This window comes from Chrysemys picta, chromosome 4 (assembly GCF_011386835.1).
Source record: "Chrysemys picta bellii isolate R12L10 chromosome 4, ASM1138683v2, whole genome shotgun sequence".
Classification (NCBI taxonomy): Eukaryota; Metazoa; Chordata; order Testudines; family Emydidae; genus Chrysemys; species Chrysemys picta.
The window spans coordinates 73,109,130-73,123,164 of NC_088794.1; positions in this window are offsets into that span (position 1 = coordinate 73,109,130).

The following is a 14,035-nucleotide window of genomic DNA, read 5'->3' on the forward strand; positions in this document are numbered from 1 at the left end:
GCTTAGATTACAAAAAAATATAGGTGAATGCTTAAAGCCAAACAAAAATCGGTTTTCAATTATACTTGTTAAATTGAATTAAAACATTTAAATTGAATACTAAACCTTGTTTTTAAATAGTGGCAATACTAAAACCTACATTTTGGGCATTGGTTACTAGTGTTCATTTTCAAAAAATCAAACAATATAACATGTAAGACTTACTGCTGTGTCTCTTGGAATTTCTTATAGTTACTACTGGGGCACAATTGCCACAGTATGGAGACGTGAATGTACCACATCATTCTAAAGTAGGCCAGTGTCATTTCAGAAAGGTTCTGCCTCCTCTGGAGAGCCTGAAACCAAATCCCTGCACAAAGTGTTGCATGGGGAAGAGATGTGATGTAAAAGAGTGCCCTAAAATTCTCTTTCTTTTTAAATCTGACCACGCAATGTTGAGTAGAGACTCAGGAAGCTTATTTGGCAGGAGAGAAGGCACAGCACTTTTTAAAAAAAAATGCATGAACACAGCTCAATCTGAATCTGTTCAGGCTTCTGGAGACATCTGGGCATGCTCAGAGATTAAACAGACATTAGTATAGTCACTCCAGTACAAATGTTACACCATACCATTTGAAAATATAGATATATTTATATAGTGCATGTATTACTGTAATACGAGTGTCTGTGATGCCCATTCTAGCAACTTCATACCTTATCCTTCCACCACCTTGTGAGGGCCAAATACTTCATGAGAATTACTAAAGCCTTACCTACTCAGACCCATGGTCTGCTAATGAGTTGTTTAAAAAAATATATCAAAATGAGCTACCAGTGCTAGGGATGCTGGGCACCTCTCCCACCTCTGATCTCAGGCACAGTACTTTTGGAGGGCTCTTTCATCAGGTCACTGGAGAGGGGAGATAGTGGGGCTGTCATCTTCCCTGACCCCCTCCCCCCAACTTGTCTTTGTGTTTTGGAATATGAATCATATATAATGTGTTTAAATGTAAAAAAAATGCATGTACCATTATTTTTCCAGAAATTAATTAAAGAATTTAAGTACTTATGCTGTAGGGTCATAATTAAAATTCCTTTTATGCAAAGGGTTTAAGTGCAATGTTTGTTTTGCTTCCACATTCTCTATCCCTGGAGCACATTTTATCGCACATTTCACTGCCCTGAAATACCAGCATGCTAACTGCTGTATATAGTCCCCTCATTAACACAAGCAGCACATTGTGTGTGTACATGCTGAATCTTTCTGAGCTGTACCTTTCACCTCTGTCTTCTTAACTCATACTTTTCGTGTCTTGAATATTTTTAACTTCCATTTTTAAGTCTGGTTCATATTATTCTTTTAGGTTCTTTCCTTTTCCCGGCAGAGATCTTCTTTTACCCCCTGAAATATGTTGATAAATTTCCATCATTAGGAGAGATTTTCTGAACTGCTCTCTTTGGTTTATTACTTATTTCCTGTGCCAGGGTTTTTACTGCAGATGTTAAAAGTACAATGATGAAATCACAGAAATGAATTCACTGCCTCTTCTGTGTACTATAGGAAAGTTAGATTTTTTTTTACTGGGGGTAAGGGGCTGCCTCCTTCCATGATGTTGAACTACAACTAGTAAAACTACAAGAGCTTTAAAAAGTGTTGCTACTTGCATAATCCCTTCATTGTTGGAGCAATTACAGCTATATAAGGAGTCTGTATGTTGCAGGGAATTCTGGAAATAGTAGATTTAAAGGAAAGGAAATACATTATATTCTGCCAAGGTTATAGCCAATGAAGCTCAGATTTCTTTAACTTAATAAGGAAACACATACAGACATGCATATGACATAAAGAAACCCATACCCACTTGTATATAGGAACCTATACAAACTTGCGGCCACCCTTTAGACTATAAAGGGATTTTACTGAAGTAGGCATAAGTTTCATCAGCAGAATTATTTCTTTCATACTGATTTACTTTTTGGAGGATTTTACCCATTCATCACTAAAATAGCTACAGCTTCACAAAAAAATCACAGTGTGGAGTTTGTTTTCGCAATGCACTGTTTTATTTTAATCTGTATGTTTAGTTAGTAATTTCAACATTTCCAGTGACATATGATGAATGACAGAGGCTGAAGTTGTTTAATTTTAGTGTATTTTCAAGCATACCACAGCTTTTTTTACTTTAACTGCAGAAACTCAATTAGCATTAATATCATGTCCATTTCCCCCATCTTTCTAACATAAGAACGGCCATACTGGGTCAGACCAAAGGTCTATCTAGCTCAGTATCCTGTTTTCCAACAGTGGCCAATGCCAGGTGCCCTAGAGGGAATCAACAGAAGAGGTAATCATTAAGTGATCCATCTCCTGTTGCCCATTCCCAGCTTCTGGCAAACAGAGGCTAGGGACACCATCCCTGCCATCCTGGCGAATAGCCATTCTTGGATCTATCCTCCATGAATTTATCTAGTTCTTTTTTGAACCCTGTTATAGTCTTGGCCTTCACAACATCACAAAATAACACTTCCTTATTTACTTTCTCCACACCAATCATGATTTTATAGACCTCAATCATATCCCTCCTTAGTCGTCTCTTTTCCAAGCTGAAAAGTCCCAGTCTTATTAATCTCTCCTCATACAGCAGCTATTCCATACCCCTAATCATGTTTGTTGCCCTTTTCTGAACCTTTTCCAATTCCAATATATCTTTTTTGAGATGGGGTGACCACATCTGCACGCAGTATTCAAGATGTGGATGTACCATGGATTTATATAGAGGCAATATGATATTTTATGTCTTATTATTTATCCCTTTCTTAATGATTTCCAACATTCTGTTCACTTTTTTGACTGCCACTGCACATTGAATGGATGTTTTCAGAAAACTATCCATAATGACTCCCAAAATCTCTTTTTTGAGTGGTAACAGCTAATTTAGACCTCATCATTTTATATGTATAGTTGGGATTGTTTTCTACTGTGCATTACTCTGCATTTATCAACATTGAATTTCATCTGCCATTTTGTTGCCCAGTCACCCAGTTTTCTGAGATTCTTTTGTAGCTCTTCGCAGTCTGCCTGGGACTTAACTTGTAGTTTTGTATCATCTGCAAATTTTGTCACCTTACTGTTTACCCCTTTTCCCAGATCATTTATAAATATGTTAACTAGGACTGGACCCAGTACAGACCCCCTGGGGGACACCACTATTTATCTCTCTCCATTCTGAAAACTGACCATTTATTCCTACCCTTTGTTTCCTATCTTTTAACCAATTACCAATCCATGAGAGAACCTTCCCTCTTATCCCATGACTGCTTACTTTGCTTAAGAGCCTTCGTTGAGGGTACTTGTTAAAGGCTTTCTGAAAATCTAAATACACTATATCCACTGGATCCCCCTTGTCCACATGCTTGCTGACCCCCTCAAAGAATTCTAGTAGATTGGTGAGGCATGATTTCCCTTTACAAAAACCATGTTAACTATTCCCCAACAAATTATGTTAATCTATGTGTTCATTAAAAATTTGCAAGCAGGTCTTTCATATTACTTTTGTGCTAAGAAATAACCACTGTAAGTGAAAATTTGGTAAAATTCTTTTGTATGCTTTTGTTGCTTTTCTAAACTCCTTTACTACTACTGAAGTCAATAGGACTAGTCATATGAGCAAAGTTTGCTGGCTCTGGACTCAAAACAATAGGTACTTCATATGTTGAGCTACTTTTTCAAAAGGGCTGTATCCACTGCTCTAGAACTATGGGTGTAATTTTGCATGCATATATTTTGACATACAATTATATGTGAAAGTTTTGTCTGTGCAAAAAGTGACTTGTGACAAAGTGCTATCAGCAGTACCCTGATCACTGACATTGCTGCAGCCTGGAGAAGGCTGCAGACCCAGCTGAAGGCAATTATACACTTTTTGGTGGGGGGTGGTGAGCACCTGGGTGACAATCATTGGGCTAACAAGGTAATTGGGAGGAGAATATAAGGGGAGGAAACAAGGGCAGCTCAAAAGGAGCTCAGAAGGTGAGTGTGGGCTGGGGAGGGCTTCAGAAAAGCTGACCTTTGTTGTAAGCCTGTATTGCTATATAAGAGGGCAATAAATACACATCTTGGTATAAGATAAACAGCCTGGTTTGTGTCTGTGACTGTAAAACCATCTGAACTGGCCAGGCAGTGAGATTCACAAGGTAGTAACACAGGTGCCCTGTAACTTGTGTACAAAAAAGGCATTTGTACATACAAATTGATAGCTGATTCAGTATACAGATCAAACTGACTTATCTGCAGAAATTTAGTGTGGATATCTAAAGTTGGATCAAAAAAGAGTGCATGCAAACCTTTGGTCAAATAGTCTACGTATAGCCTCTTTAAGTGGCTTAGAAACTTTTCTTGTTTTATGTGGTTTCAAAGCTATTATCATTTCTCTTGTAGAATAATCACTCTATTAGTCAGTACCTAATAAATTTAAGTAGGCATGTGTCTCCACTTTTAAGAAATGTCTTCTCTTACCCCTTCCATCTATTAAACTAGACACAGAACTAACTATATCTAAACAATAAAATGAACCCCGCCCCCATCACCCTATCGTCTTTTCTGAACAGTAGACTCATGGGCAAATGCTTTCTGTGGCATTACAGCATAAAATGTTCAATTATAGCAATTTACAGAAACAGTGGGAATTAAGAGTGTTTAGTACCTTGTAGGAGTAGACCATGCACCCTAGAAGATAGATCTTGGTCCCTTTACCCTGCTCCAGTGGCACAAAGTGAGCAGAACTGGTGTGAGGGAATTGCTAGCAGTCATACTCTGCTTAGCTTAGCTGGCTCCTTAATTACCACCACATGGCAGCTTCCTATGACCCTGTACCTTGGGGGGTGGAGTGTGCTGCTTTCTGCCCATTCCAACTAACAGAGTATGCTGTGAGAGCTGTTACAAGTTGGCAGAGTTTATAGCTGCCTTCAGACTACTCTACACTGGCGCAAAAAAAAAAAAAAAAAAAAACAGTTCTAGGACCAGGTAGCAACAACTGGGTCCTGACAGCCCTTCCTCATTGCTGTATCCAGCAGAGACTGGGCACAGCAGAGGGGTTGGGGCCTAGGAATTAAGAAACTTATTTTCAAGTCTTCTAAAAACGTTCCTAAAATATTTGAGGGTGCATCCATTTTTGCAGCCACATTCGCTTATGAAAACTGGAAATTGTGTGTCAAGCTGCATGTTTGTGCATGCAATTACTAATCACTGAAGGCTGGCAAAACAAAACACAAATCATGCAACTGAAATGAACCACAGGAGCTGAAAAACCTTTCATTCATGCTCTCTATAGAACTTGCTTCAAGTATTATCAAGTGGCCCTGGATACAGGCTTTTCTCCAGGATTCGGACTGTAAACTGATATAGGTAAGATGTACTGTGTGTCTCCTGGCAGTTCAACTTCTGGGGTGAAGGACTTCTCTGCTGTAAGTTGCCAGCAACAATGCTGTAATTATTACATGTCCTTGTCTTTCCAGAATATGTGGTAAAGCATCCAAACTTTAATGTGATAGTTTTATACAGCACAGAAAAACTGCTCCATTCCACTTGGCACTATAAAGGAAAGCAATTTCAAAGAATAGAGGACAATTATAGACCAATGCAGCAAAATGCCAAAAATTACTGTGAGGTGCTGAGTGACCTAAATTCCTGCTGATTTTGGCAGGAAGAACTCTGCATATCTCAGACTCAGACCCATAGTTTCTAGATATTTAAAATAAAACAAAATTAGTGAAGGGCCTGAATCAAACCACCTAGCCTCATCAACCTCTGACCACCAGAGTAGAGTGGAATCTGAACTTGGACTTGATGCAAATTTCACTGCTACCACCTCTTTATATATTGGACTGAACCACCCCTAGAACTAAGCACTTCATAATTTTGGGAACTCCAAAATCCAAATCCAGATTTGAATTTTGCAGTTCACACCTATCTCCAGAAACTATTAAATTGACACCCTACATTCTGGTAGGCCTGAAAATTGACACTTTTGATAATCTCAAATTCCCTGTTATGTCCCACCACATCTACTAGTTACATTGAAAATTCCCTTGATTAGCCCAAAGGTTAACTAGCTGAACTTATTCAAGGTTCCCCTTAGCATGTGGTTAGTCAAGCTTGTATCCAACAGCTGATTACTGCTGCAAAAAGCAATGTTTGTACTTTGCCTGGAAGATGATATATATTGGAATCACATTTATGTTACTTATGCTAAAACAGCACAATTTACTTTGAGATTACAATGAAGAGTTTGAGACTAAAGTCAAATGCCTCCTCCTGCCCAGATATAATCAAACATTTCTAAATAAAATTATTGTAAAATGATCTGGAAAAGCAAAACTATCCTGTAAGGACTATTTATTATGCCAAGTCAATTCTAAGGACTATAGTTTGCCAGTATCTCCATATGGGTCTATTTCCTTGTGGCAACCTCCAGGGGGAGCCTACCTTTTGTTAAGACTTTTTGCATTCTATTTTTATATAAACCCTAAGCACATAAGGTATAGCTCTTGGAGAGATTCTGTCAAGAGGCCCAGTAGAGAATGTGCAGCCCAAGGGAAAGGGAGTAAAGATGGCTTTATAACTTCTTTACACTCTCCCAAATCTAGAGCATTATAGGGGCCAGCTGATGTACCGTGTGTAAATTAGAGCAACCATGGGCTTCTCTGATTTACAGCAGCCCCCCAAAAACTTCCTAGAGCTGTTCCTTAATATGGAGCTGCAAAGAATTTATGAAGTACTGATATGACCTCTTCTGCCCCTAGCCCCATGCCCCCTGCAGGATGGCAGCAAAGGATCATTTATGATTGCTGTACACACTTGAGAAATTTTCATCACTGGCTGCAGGGCTTTTATGACCATTGTATGGCAATGGAGCAGCATGCATGGACCACAATGGAAGGGAGGTCATTTTATGTCCAATTTTAGTTCATGTGAGTTCAGTGCTCATGAAACATGTTGGACTGGAAGCTTTAGAGAATGAAGCCCTTTAGTTATTCATAAATAAGTCAGCTCTGACAGCAGCAGTACAAATTTCCCCATGCTCTCCTGAATGACACTCTCAAGGTGGTAAAGGACAGGTCATTCTCTCTGCCAACAAAAGTGCTATTTGGTACCAATTTCAATGGTGACTTTTGTGAGGATGGCATCTAAGTGCTGGTAACTGGACTGAGACCATCAAATTAATCTCATAGCAGTTAAATATTCCAAATCAAAATAGTGGTTTTTGTACATGAAGAAATATGAACCATTAAAATAAAGTGTTACAAAATAATAATAAAGTGTGCACATAATAGAACCTCTTTTTGTCCCTTGAATAATATGCATATTGATTTGGGATGGGCTTTGAACTATATTTTGAATTAAAACAAGCTATATGCATTGCCTAAAGTAGGCAAAGGGCGAGCATATTGCATTTCTATGTACGAGAATTTAATGTTTTTTTCCCTCTGTTTTAACAGCTTTACTTTTGGCCCAACCTAGGAGTCTGTTCATAAGAAAATATTTATGCTGGTTCTTTTATGAGAGAGTCATGATGTCAATAATATCGCACAAGTCAAAATGTCTCATGTGAGCAGAGTTTAGAGGAACATGTATTTTAGCCCGGAAATAAACTGAGGGCAAGAAAATGTCTCCCTTGCTTATTACTGGGTCAGTAACTATAGACTGATTCCCTTAATGATTCCTGACGGTTCCATCCTGGACTTCTATTCCCTTCATTACACTTACACACACACACACACACACACTTACACACACACACCTGTTACTGTTGATTTGCTAGTCTTTACAGTCATCATCACATTATCATCCAGTAAGATATTAGTTAATGATTAACTAGTTAATGTTTGTACAGTGCTAATTAAGTGTTAAGTATAATTATTATATAGCAACAAGCAGTGCTGAGCCAGGATCTTGTCCCACTCCCTCAAGACAATAGATGTTTTGTCAGAAGGTGGGAGAAGGGAAAATGTTTCCCATCTTTCTCGTCTCCAGAGATAGCTAGTCTACTAATCTTACAGTCAGCAGATGGATTTTATGTGGCTTTTGCTACACCTCCATAAAAACTGTGTGATACCATCATAAAGAAATGTGACACCTATTTAAAGAGCAAAAGACATGTCCAACAAGCATGAGCCATCCACAACAGCAACACTTTAACTCTTTCCAAGGATGACATCCTACAGTCCTTAGATGGCAAATCTGCCAGTGATGTCAACAGGAGCCATGCCTGCTTAAGGATGGCAAAATTGGGTCCAAAGTCCAATATAACAAAGTATAAAAATGCAGTTTTATGACACCCTAGAGTACACACTTCTAATCTGCAAAGAAGATGAACTAAATACAGAAAAACTATATGACAGTAGAAATGCAGAGTGCTAATAGTCCAAAATGAGGACGTGCAGTTATTATTCTAAACATGCTTTGTTTCATTCTGAATGCTAGCTGTTACTTCATAAGTGGATGTGTCCCTAGCAGGAGAGGGGAGAAGCTATACTGAAACCAATGACTGAGAAAGGAATTGACTGGAGGCTTCAGTCAGCTTTTACCTTAGGGATTATTTTCTCAGATATATTACTGGCCTAAAATCAATTAAAAATAGAAATCTAGTTACTTGGCTATCTGGATTGAAATCCAGTTGTGTAGTTGAAAGATTAGTGTCAAATGGTAGGGAGCAAATACATTCTAAACAGTCAGATAATATGTCTGCACAGAAGGTGCATCTACAGAATGTACTCATAATGGCTGAGAGGATATATATTGGTATCTATCTTCTATGGCTTTGCATAGTGAATGAAATCCACCTTTGTGCCAATGGTCTGCACAAGGCTGTCCTCACCATTTAAATCCTCCATGCTGCACTATGCTGGTGGAGGACACATGGTTGGAGGAGCCATACAGGATGTTCCTTTATTCACTGTGTGCTGGGAGGGTGGCTCTGGTCAGGCCAGTACAGAGGACATCACTGATGGCAGGCCACAGGAGGAGCTACTGGATCTACTATTTATTTTTCTTATTTAGCTAAATAATAAAAAGATGCCCCTGGAAGGCTCTAGGTACCATAATACATAAAAAGTAATACAGTAATAGTCCAGCAGCATTACAATAATAATTTCAAACAAGAACTCAGCCAGCCACCTGCATAAAAAAATATGTGGATCCAGTGGCACTAACCATCCATGCAAGGGGAAAGGGGCCAGCCAGTATTCCATCTCTTAGGCGGGGGGGAGAGGGTAACTGTTGTGGAGAGAGCTGTCCTGCAAGTCCTCTGGCTCTGGGTTGGGGAGAGATGGATTTTTACCTATTACAGCCCTTGCAGATGTCATCGACATTGTCTACTTATTCAGGTTTCATGAATGTGAAGTGAATTTCACTCACTATGAATAGCCCATTTTAAAATTATAGTATGACAGCAGCAATGTTCAAAAAAAAAATACATATAAGAGCATCTGATCTGCAGCTGATATGTCCCCCCATTTATTAGAGAAGTATATTTAAATTTCAAAATTTAATACATAGAACTTTGGGGCATGTTTAATTTACTGATGGAGGGTCAAGTCCATACAACAGCCAGCAGAAAAGGAATTTTAAAGGAAAGCTCTGATCAGTGGAAAATAAATGGAAAGCAAACATTCAAAATCCCTACAACTTTAACAAACAGTACAGGTATGTACCATATTTCTGCAAAGGAGAGAAGACATGCTTGCTGTGTTTCCTTCACTTTCCCCCCCCCCCCCCCATTTATTTTGCATTGACTAGAGAACTATCCCCAAAGGTCTCATTTTGTTTCTCTGATAACAGTACATTTGCCCTTTTTGAAATTTCACTTGTCCTCCCTGAAGATTCTATTTCTGGTTCCAATTCTTTTAAATTTGTATGTTGCGGCTTGCAGCTAATATTAGATGTTATAACCTCAGTATTCACTGTTACATGGATGATTTTCAAACATACTTATCTTACCTGTCAGATCCTGGAATAGCAGCCTTCTTCATGTCCAAATGCCCAAGGAAAAATTCAGATTTAAATAGTTTGGTTCTACCTTAATATAGCCAAGAGAGAATTGCTATTGATTCTTACAAGACAATAGTGTAAGAGGTGAGCTTCCTTTGATAGCAGTTTAATGGGACATAGCTATTGGCAGATAATTTAATTAGGAACCTTGGAATCATCTTGAAGGTGAGCTCATTTTGGCTAAGTATATTACTGTAACCACAAGTTGAATTTTTTTCCATGCTTTAAAAAAATTTTATCTAGTGCTTGTTATGATTTTCTGGCGTAGCTGTGTTCTCTTTGATGGCTTTGAACTATAGTAGCAATTTAATTTCAACAAATCAGCAATGTCTAGCCAAAATTTCTAGGCAAAAATTAGAAATTGTGAAAAAAATACATTTGTGTCCATTGCATATGTACATGAATTAATGGATTTCCTAGAAACAATTTTTGTAAAGCAGTATTTTCATGTGAACTGAAAACTTGCACCAAAAGGTTCTGTTGTCTGGGCTATATTATACTGGAATTAGTAAAAGATTCTACAGGTGGATGTTTCAATCCAATTCAGTTCTATATGATTGATTTAGTAACTGTGGGATATAATTTCACACAAATGATGCTTCTATAATAAAGGGATATTATCAACTTGAAAGCTAGTCTATTTAAAAAAAAGAGTTAAAAGTAGTTTCAACTACAAAACCTGCCACTATAACAACACTGTCTGGTGTTTGGGGTTTTTTTTTTTTTAGAAAAAAGTTTTTCTCTTCCCTGCTGTGGTGGGAAAATGCAATCCAATGCATTTAAATTGACTTTGGATCAGGCCCTAAGTCAATGGGGGCCCTTCCACTGTAAGCACACTGGGGGAAAATAGTGATTATTTCCTCTCATCCTCTTTAATTTATGGAAAGCATAGGTGTTACAACTGGTAAATAATTTACAATCAACCACAGAAACCTATTTTTTAGGTTGCTGGTGTCCTTTGAAGCAAAACCAACATATGTAGCCTGTCTGAAAATTATTTACCTACCATGGTTACAAGTAATGCCTAAGCTCCACTATAAAGGAGAATGATTGGAGAAAAGAAAAGTTTGTGTATTGTTGTTTGGCACTGTTCAACAGCTACTGTACTGGATACATTTTGGTGGTGTGTGACAATTGTATGTCAATTTATGGACTTGATGCTGCAAAATTTTCCAAAGGGATCCACATGGGTGGAGCCTTATTTCCTCAGAGTCCTGCTAAAGTCAACAGAACTCTGCACAGGCGTAACATTTTATCTATGCAGATCCTTTTCACTTCATCGTGACTAACCTACATGAAGTTAGTTACATGTATAAGTATTAAAATAATAATAACTTAAATTTATTACTGCAAGGGCCTCATCCTACAGTACTGACATCAATACGAGTTTTGATTGACTTCAGTGCAGGCTGGATCAGGCTCTAAGAGAACATCATTGCATTTCTCTTCATTCTACTGTTTTGGACCCAAATCCTGCAAATACTTACACAGGTGATCAACTTCAGTCCAATTAAAATTAATAAGGATCAAAAATCAGCAATAATGACTGAATCCAAAGCAATAAGCAGTTGTAGCTTGATAACACAACTGTTTATTTCTGTCTTCTTTCATTCATGTTCATTTTGGTTTACTTCCTAACACACTTTGCAAGGTCTCCGAAACATTTGAGCATTTTGTTAGTTATTCAAGAACGATAGCACATTGGAGCTGTTTCTGAAATCTTACCTCTAGCCACTTCTTGCTTCATCATTATTCTCAATTATCATTGCTGTCACATACTTGTGCACGCATCTGGCCCTTCCAAAATGTAAATTTTAATTAAATGAAAACAATGCATGTGACAGAAAGTAAATAAGAAATGGATTTTTCTTCACATCTACTGTACAATCTTATGTCCCTAATTTATAATTGTTTGAATTTTTAAATTGGTTATTCAAACTTCGTTATTTTCAAAAGCTATTTGATTAACATTTATTAAAATTAATTTCCTTGCCGATAGTCTAGTACATATTACTGAATTTTGATGGATGCTTACTTTGAGTTAAATCAAAATGTTATTTATTTTAAAAATCTTCCCAGTTTGGAGATACTCCTCTCAATTATAAATCACAAAAGTAAGACAAGAGTAAGTACTAAGACCTCAGTCCTGAACTGAAAATCACATAAGCAAACTCCTAGGCAGAGGACCCTTTTGTGTTCAGCGGGGCTGTGCTTGGGACTGCCTATACAGTTCTCATTGCAGGAATGAGGACTACATTTTGAAAATATCGCAGGATTTTTAGCCATGCATGATTCCCCATAAAATAAAGGCTATAGGCTCATCCAATGCCTTTGAAACTTTAGCCACAAATTTCTTTGTTCAATTTTGGGGAAAACATTGGAAAAGAACAACATCTTTCATGCATATTAAGAGATCACTAGAAATCTGGGATTTTTTTTTTTTTTTGCTCTTGTTAAATCAAATAAAATATATGATATTGTATTTTTTTTGTTTGTTTTCCCTTGGCTTATATAACATGCATCCAGCTCAAAAATGCAATTATTCTTTAGTGGACCTGATTTTGACCTTATTTATACTAGTATATATCAGGAGTAACTCCAGAAAAATCAATGGAGTTACATCAGTGCAGAGCTGATGTAAATGAAAGGCGAATAAGACCCTAGTTTCTGGAAATCTTGAATTCTATAGCCAAAGGGCTGACATACATTTGAATGCACTTATCTTTATAAATGGACACTACCACTAATTATTTCTGTCCTCTTGTCTGTAGGTTACCCTCAGGCTTCTTTTCCTCTTATGCCTTCTCCCTGGAATGTGATCTCTTTCTTCGACCTACCTCTAGATACATCTTCTATAGCAAGGGCAGGGTCTAAGTCACATCTATCTATTAACAAAAGAATAATCAGTGCTGTTGGCAAAAAACAACCAAACCTATTCTCTCTACCCATTCAATTCAGCATGCAATGACCTTGAAATGTGTACAAAACATATTTTCCTGATAAGTCAAAGTCATCTATACAAGACAAGGAGTAAATAAGGTACTTTAATCTCATGCAATCTTTGATTTCCCAATGGAGGTTTTATGTAAGAGGGTGGCTTTGAGGAACAAAAAGAAAAATCTCAATACAAGTGAACCACAGTGTACTACTATGTGGGCAGCATTTGAATTTAAGGCATAAATACCATTATATACTGCCATAAAAGAACAGCCCTTTTGTCTGTTCAGATTCTGATTGCACACTCTATATTATAGCTGAGGTGATGGGTTGGATTAAAACCTTACCTCTGGACTCTTATACTGAAACAGGTGTCTGTCCTCATTGCATAGCTGAACCCAGTGACCTTATTGTGTAAAACTATAAGAGGAAGAGGGTGGTAGGAGTTGCTCTTTTGCTGAGCTTGATAAATGCTGAGATCTAATTTACCATGTGACCAAGAAAAGGGTTTTTTTTTCCTCCTCTCATTTCCCAACTACTTTTGTTTCAACTTGATTATATGATTGTCTTGTGGTGAAACAGCTGAACAAGACATTTAACATGTGGGATTCATTGTGCTGATTACTTTATTTCCAGTGACACGGAGAATGGCTCTATGTGGACACAGCTAGAAGTATAACAACATCTTATTATTCATTGAGATACACCCAACTACCAAGACAGCTTGCTGATCTGGTACAAAGAGGTGTAAAACTCCTTTGATTATAGGGAACTAAGGTGCCAAGGCTTTCTTCTCCTCATGCAATGCCTATTCTATATGTTCTGGTTAAGTTTTTGGTAAGGAAAAAATATTTTTCTTGATATAGAATATCAGGGTTGGAAGGGACCTCAGGAGGTCATCTAGTCCAACTCCCCTGCTCAAAGCAGGACCAATCTCCAGACAGATTTTTGCCCTAGATCCCTAAATGACCCCCTCAACGCTTGAACTCAAAACCCTGGGTTTAGCAGGCCAATGCTCAAACCACTGAGCTAAGAGTGACTATGAACCCTAAATAATCTGTAAAATACACT